This window comes from Tupaia chinensis, unplaced genomic scaffold, assembly GCF_000334495.1.
Source record: "Tupaia chinensis unplaced genomic scaffold, TupChi_1.0 Scaffold000306_1, whole genome shotgun sequence".
Lineage (NCBI taxonomy): Eukaryota > Metazoa > Chordata > Mammalia > Scandentia > Tupaiidae > Tupaia > Tupaia belangeri.
Genome location: NW_006159796.1, coordinates 2,138 through 9,231, shown reverse-complemented (window position 1 = coordinate 9,231; position 7,094 = coordinate 2,138). Strand labels below are relative to the sequence as shown.

The window sequence follows — 7,094 nt, the reverse complement described above, 5'->3', positions numbered from 1 at the left end:
GAGAGAGAGAGAGAGTGAGAAAGAGGGAAAGTGACACAACAAGCTGCCAGTAACAGGACTCAAATTGTGGTTGACCACATAGGAATCCAGCACCTAAACTACTACACTACCTGTTGGCCACTCTTTTTTTTTTTAATGAAGTTGTGATTTCCACAGAGGTTTTTAAAAGTTTTATTTATACTTAATCACTGTACATCCTTACAGTATACAACATGGAAGAATTGACTCCTCCTTTTAATTTAATTTTGATGAACAGTAAATTGTTGAACTTGTTGTTACTATTGAGGAGCATTGGAATAGTGATGGCCTTCTGTTTGAAGCTGTAGAATTTTACCTCATTCACCAGCTGGGAGTCATGGAAGAGAAAGGATGAATTTAAAAAGAAGTTTGGGTGATCATCTCTGTAATACAAACAACCCTCTGTGGATCAATCTGAATATTGAGCTGAACAGCTACCAAACTGGGATAGCTGGAGAAGACAAAACAAAATTGATATAAGGTTATGGGACTGAGGACCACGTGGTGGGGAAGTAATGAAGATGTTTGAGAGACAGAAGAAAAATATCAGCTTCATCTTCTCATCATGGATAACCATTTATTTAGAGAAGGACTGCTAAAGTTTATCTAGATATGTATTGAGATTATATCTGTTGACCAGTTTAGAAGGATGGATACCATTATCCCTACTATATAGGTGAGGATATTAGCATTTACAATAATTCAGTTGCTGCGGAGAGCAGGTAATATGGTGTTTAAGGTGCTAGACTCTCACATGGCAGTTTGAGTCCCAAACCTGGAGGCCTGAATTCACACTGTGAAGAATGACAGAGAATGGAGGACAAGGGGGTGCAACATCGCTATCCCTCTGCAGTGGTGATTTTTTACTTTATCTCTCTATCTCTCTCTGTCTCTCTCTGGTGAGTGCACACACCCTATGGGAAAAAAGAACAAAAAAGAACAAAAAAAGAATAAAAAAGCTGAATAATAATGACCATGTGGGGTGGATGAGGCTGAGGGTGGATAGGAATAAATGAGATAGAACACAAAATTCTTAAAAGCCGACCCCATTCATACACCTAATGTAAAAATGAATTTATTAATTATAAAATACGAACTGTGGCATTTCAGTGATGTAATATCCACCTCTGTGAAAATTTTTCTTGTTATTTTTCTCTTTGTTGTAGTCATCTCCGCCACATGAAAGCAGGAAATGATACACGAATTTCAACATTTCTTTTTTGGGGATTTTCAGAACAACCAGAAATGCAGCCCCTCATATTTGAGTTTTTCCTCTCCATGTACCTTATCACTGTGTGTGGAAACCTGCTCATCATCCTCCTCACAATCTCAGACTCCCACCTGCACAGGCCCATGTACTTCTTCCTCTTCATTCTCTCCTTCATAGACAACTGTTTCACTTCCACAAGCATCCCAAAGATGTTGGTGAACATCCAGGCACAGACCAAAGTTATTACTCACTCAGGTTTATCACCCAGATGTTCTTCATAGTGTTTTCTGCAGAGTTGGATGACTTTCTCCTGACAGTGTTGGCTTATGACTGGTTTGTTGCCATCTGTCACCCCTTGCATTATGTGGTTATCATGAACCCCTGGCTGTGTGGACAGTTGATTCTGGTCTGTGGCATTATCAGTGCCCTGCATTCTTTGTTAGAAAGCTTAATGGTGTTGTGGCTGTCCTCCTGTCCACACTAAGAAATCCCCCGCTTTTTCTGTGAACTTAATCTGGTGGTCCACCTTGCCTCCTCTGACACCTTTCTTAATGACATGGTCATCTATTTTGCAACTGTGCTATTGGCTGGTGGTCCCCTTGCTGGGATCATTTACTCTAATTGTAAAATTGTTTCCTCCATATGTGCAATCCCATCAGCTCAGGGGAAATATAAAGCATTTTCCACCTGTGCCTCTCACCTCTCAGTTGTCTCTTTATTTTACTGTACAATCATGGGAGTGTACCTTAGTTCTGCTGCCCACAGTTCACAATCAAGTGCAACAACCTCAGTGATGTACACTGTGGTCACCCCCATGCTGAACCCTTTCATCTACAGTCTGAGTAATAAAGACATAAAGAGGGCTCTGAAAGACACTTTGGGATGGAAATGAAAGAGTCAACTATACTGAGATATAAAAAGTAGGGTTTAAAATCTTGGAACCGGGGCCAGCAGTTAGCGTAATGGCTATGTCACTGGACTCCCACGTAGTCGACCGTGGTTCGTGCCCCGGACCCGGTGGCTTAAACTCACACCAGGCGTGTGTGCGTGCGTGCCCAAGATCCCGAGAGGAGAATGGAGGAGAAGGGATTGTGGCATGACCATTTTCTCTCTCTCTCTCTCTGTATCTCTCTGGTGAGTGCACACACCCTATGGGAAAAAAATAACCAAAAAGAACAAAAAAAGAATAAAAAATATGTAGAATAATGACCATGTTGGGTAGATGAGGCTGAGGGTGGATGGGAATAAATAATGAGTTAGAACAAGAAATCCTTAAAAGGCGACCCCATTCATACATTTAATATAAAAATGAATTAATTAATTATAAAATACAAACTGTGGCATTTCAGTGACGTAATATCCACCTCTGTGAAAATTTGTCTTGTTATTTTTCTCTTTGTTGTAGTCATCTCCACCACATGGAAGCAGGAAATGATACACAAATTTTAATATTTCTTCTTCGGAGATTTTCAGAACAACCAGAAATGCAGCCTCTCATATTTGGGTTTTTCCTCTCCATGTACCTTATCACTGTGTGTGGAAACCTGCTCATCATCCTGCTCACAATCTCAGACTTCCACCTGCACACTCCCATGTACTTCTTCCTCTCCATTTTCTCCTTCATAGACATCTGTTTCACCTCCACGAGCATCCCAAAGATGTTGGTAACATCCAGACACAGATCAAAGTTATTACTCATGCAGGTTGCATCACCCAGATGTTCTTCATAGTGTTTTTTGCAGGGTTGGATGACTTTCCTCTGACAGTGATGGCTTATGACCGGTATGTTGCCATCTGTCACCCCTTGCATTATGTGGTTATCATGAACCCCCGGCTTTGTGGGCAGTTGATTCTGATCTGTGGCATTATCAGTGCACTGCATTATTTGTTACAAAGCTTAATGGTATTGCGGCTGTCCTTCTGTACACACTCAGAAATCCCCCACTTTTTCTGTGAACTTAATCTGGTGGTCCACCTTGCTTGCTCTGACACCTTTCTTAATGACATGGTCATCTATTTTGCAACTGTGCTATTGGCTGGTGGTCCCCTTGCTGGGATCATTTACTCTTATTGTAAAATTCTTTCCTCCATATGTGCAATCCCATCAGCTCAGGGGAAGTAGAAAGCATTTTCCACCTGTGTCTCTCACTTCTCAGTTGTCTCTTTATTTTACTGCACAATCATAGGAGTGTACCTTAGTTCTGCTACCCACAGCTCACAATCAAGTGCAAAAACCTCAGTGATGTACACTGTGGTCACCCCTATGCTGAACCCCTTCATCTATAGTCTGAGAAATGAAGACATAAAGAGGGCTCTGAAAGACACTTTGGGATGGAAATTATGAAAGAGTCAACTATACTGAGATATAAAAAGTAGGGTTTAAAACCTTGGAGCCAGAAATTGTGATTCTTGGGTCAGAATGTGGCAGTAAAATTTACTCCTTCTATTTATATTCTGTAATTTTCATTTCCTTGATTTCCACTTCTCTATACTATTTGAGCAATTCACTTTGCTAGGCTTTTTTTCTCTTTCTTTTGCCTAACATTTTTCTACTTTCATTGTCATTTTTCTGCTTTCTCAAGGTATTCCCAATAATGGATCAGAAATGTCTGGAAATTCTTATTCATGTCACTGAAAAACATGAGTTTCTGGTTTGTAAAATCTCAATAACTATTCTTTAATAATAAATAAATAAGAGATGGAAGAGCAGAAGGCAGGACTGATAGTACAAGGTAACCTAAAGAATCAGTAAAAACAAGAAAGGAGAACCAAAAAAAAGAAAGAAATATTTCTTCTCAAGCAGCTTGTATCATTAAACTGTTTTTCTTTTTCTTAAATTTTACTGAAGAAATATTTGACAATTATAATATTCTTATTTTTTAATTTGTTTTTAAGATTTATTTATTTATTTATAATTTGACCTGAGAGAGAGGGAGAAAGCAAGCCTCCAGGTCCAGGACTTGAACTATAGTTTGCCATGTGGAAATCCATCACCTTCACCACAACACCTTCCTACCCCAACTGTGATACTATTTTTCTTCATATTATTATTATTTATACATTTAGTCATTCTATGTCATTTAGATTGTAAAGAGAATTTACCCAGCATGAAATACACCTCAGATCATTCCAGTTGAGAATATTATGCATGTCATTGTCAACAGGTAATTAACCATTTCTGTGTCCCACAAATGTCTTACCTTTCCACTCCTCCCCAAATTTTCTTCCCTTTTTCTTCCTTACACTCTTCCCCTCTCCCACTGTCCTTTCACTTTTCCCCTAGTATCCATAACAATTTTCAATGCTTTTATGCCCTCCAGTCTTTAAGTCTCTACCATAGAGTGTGGACAGTCGGTATATGTTAAATTGAAACATGCAATCTCTCTCTCTCATAGCCTGACTTGCTTCACTCAGCAATAAATCTTCCATATTTGTCCACTTTCTATCAAATGCCAGAGTCTATTTTTATGGCTGAATAGTATTTCATAGGGTATGTGTGATACACTTTTTCATTCCATTCATCTGTATGTGGACATTTGGGTTGGTTCCATGTATTATTCTTATAGAAAAAAAGTACACTTGGCAACCAAGAACATTTAGATTATTTTATAGTATGGTCAGAGACTACAGATTTTTACTTATACTTTCATAATTACTTTATTACTGCATGTTTTGCAACATACAAAAGTAATGTTCTCAGCATGAATACACTACATATTAGTTCAGTCAACAAGTCATCACACATGTCATCCTTAACACATAGTTTTATTTTCTATATCATCACCTTAACTGGTTGATGTAATCCAGGTATGGTTTGTTCCATAATTAACTAATTAATTAAGCACATGCTGGGTGCGTGTGCGTGCATGCCCAAGATCCCAAGAGGAGAATGGAGGAGAAGGGATTGCGGCGTGACCACCCCCCCTGGGGTGGTCTCTATGTCTCTCTGTGTGGGTCTGGCGAGCGCACATGCCCTATAGCAAAAACCTCTTTCCCCCCCAAAAAAACAGTAATGTTTCCAGCATGAATACGCTACATATTAGTTCAGTCAATAAGTCATCACACGTGTCATCCTTAACACATAGTTTTATTTACCATATCGCCACCTTAACTGGTTGATGTAATCCAGGTATGGTATATCCCCTAACAGTTTACATTTTGGAATTTGGTCTTAGTGATCAGTGAGTGGGTCTTCCCCAAAAGTTCATGTGTTGGGACTTGGTTGTATTATTAAAGTGTTAAGCAAAAACTTAATCCCCTCATGGTGTCTCTAAGTGATGCATTTGGGTGGGAAAAATATCATTAAATTGGAAACCTTGTGATTGAGTTCCATTGTGTTTACAAGGAGGAATGAAGCAGGTCAATGCCATCTGAAAGCAGACTAGAACAAGAAGAAACCTATGGATAGCCACTGGTTAAGAGCCTGCTCACCACCATGTTGTAGCCTCACTGGAAGAGAGTTCCTGAACCTTGGGTGCCTGTTCATGAGCTAAATAATCTTGATTCTATTAATTAATTAATTAATTAATTAATTAAGCTAGAGGGTGTGTAAGTTCAACAGAGAGAGACAGAGGTGGGGAGAATTTGAAAAATCACAGCCCAGTGAAAATGATCATGCCACAATCCTTTTTCCTCCATTTTCCTCAAAGAATTTTGGGTGTGTTTTTCAGGCCACCATGTCCAGGAATCAAACTACAGAGTTGGACATGTGGGATCCAATGCCTTAACCACCACACCACCTGCCAGCCCTTCAAGCCCAATTTGAGGTTTTGCAATCACAGAAATTTAGCCAAGTCCTTTAGTTTTAGTCTTTGGATAAAGATAACTTGAAGGAAGGATAAGTGGCTGGGAGGTTGGTAGAAGAATTCAAAAAAGAATAATAAAAACTGGGTTCACCTGATTTGTAACCTAGTCTTGAGGACAGAATCAGTAAGAGAAATATCCTTTTGTGTATACCAGTGTCCCTCAAGAAAGTCAATATGAGTTCTGGCTACTTGGAGAATATTCAGTTTGTGAAAATGTTAGAGCCTCCCTTGTTTCTAAAGCTTATTTATTTCATCAGAGAGAGAGAAAAAGATATAGAGAGACATTCCAACAGAGTTCTCAAGTGTGATTCATCTTCAATCTCCACTGGCTTGGTTAATGGGAACATGTGCATGGCCAGTATACTCAGGGAAATCTAGGGACATGAACGCAGGATCTTTCCGATGTCAATCCAATTGCATTACATCATGCTAAGTGAAGTAAGCTAGACACAGAAAAATAAATGCCATATAATCTCACTTATTGGTGAAATCTAAAAAAGGTAATCTCATCTAAACAGAGAGTGGCAAGGTGATTATCAGAGGCTGGGGGATATTGGAGAGATGAGGAAGGAAAATATATTGATCAAAAGGTACAAAGTTTTTGGGCCAGCGGTTGAGGGGCTGAATTCCACATGGCAAACTTTGTGGTTTGAGTCTTGGACCTGGCTTCTTCAAAGACATACCAGGTATTTGTATGCATACTGAGGGTACTGACAGAAGAATGGAAGAGAAGGGAGTGCTGTGTAGCCATCCCTCCTGGGATGTGGTTTCCTGCTTTACTTCTTTCTCTCTGCCTCTGTCTCTCTGAGGAAAACATAGGTACCCTGTGGCAAAAAAGTCTTTAAATAAAAAGTAGATATTAGTGATCTGTTTCATTGAATGGTGACCACAGTTGTTAATAATGCTAAGTGAAGCAAGCCAGACTATGAAAGAGAGACACTGTATGCTCCCACTCAATATGTACCAAGTGTCTGCATTCTGTAGAAGAAACTGAAATGTTGGAAGGTATAAAAGCATTGGGAGCAGTTTGGGAGGAAGGTGGAAAATGGCAGAGAGTGAGA

At 39.4% G+C, this 7,094-nt stretch overlaps 2 pseudogenes; both read left to right on the top strand.

Annotated features, from left to right (window-relative positions):
* Window positions 1-2,060, top strand: part of LOC102479158 (olfactory receptor 7A10-like) — an 8,772-nt pseudogene extending 6,712 nt beyond the window's left edge.
* A 373-nt stretch (window positions 2,061-2,433) lies between these two features.
* LOC102478739 (olfactory receptor 7A10-like) lies at window positions 2,434-3,515 on the top strand (annotated as a pseudogene).
* The last annotated feature ends 3,579 nt before the right edge of the window (window positions 3,516-7,094 follow it).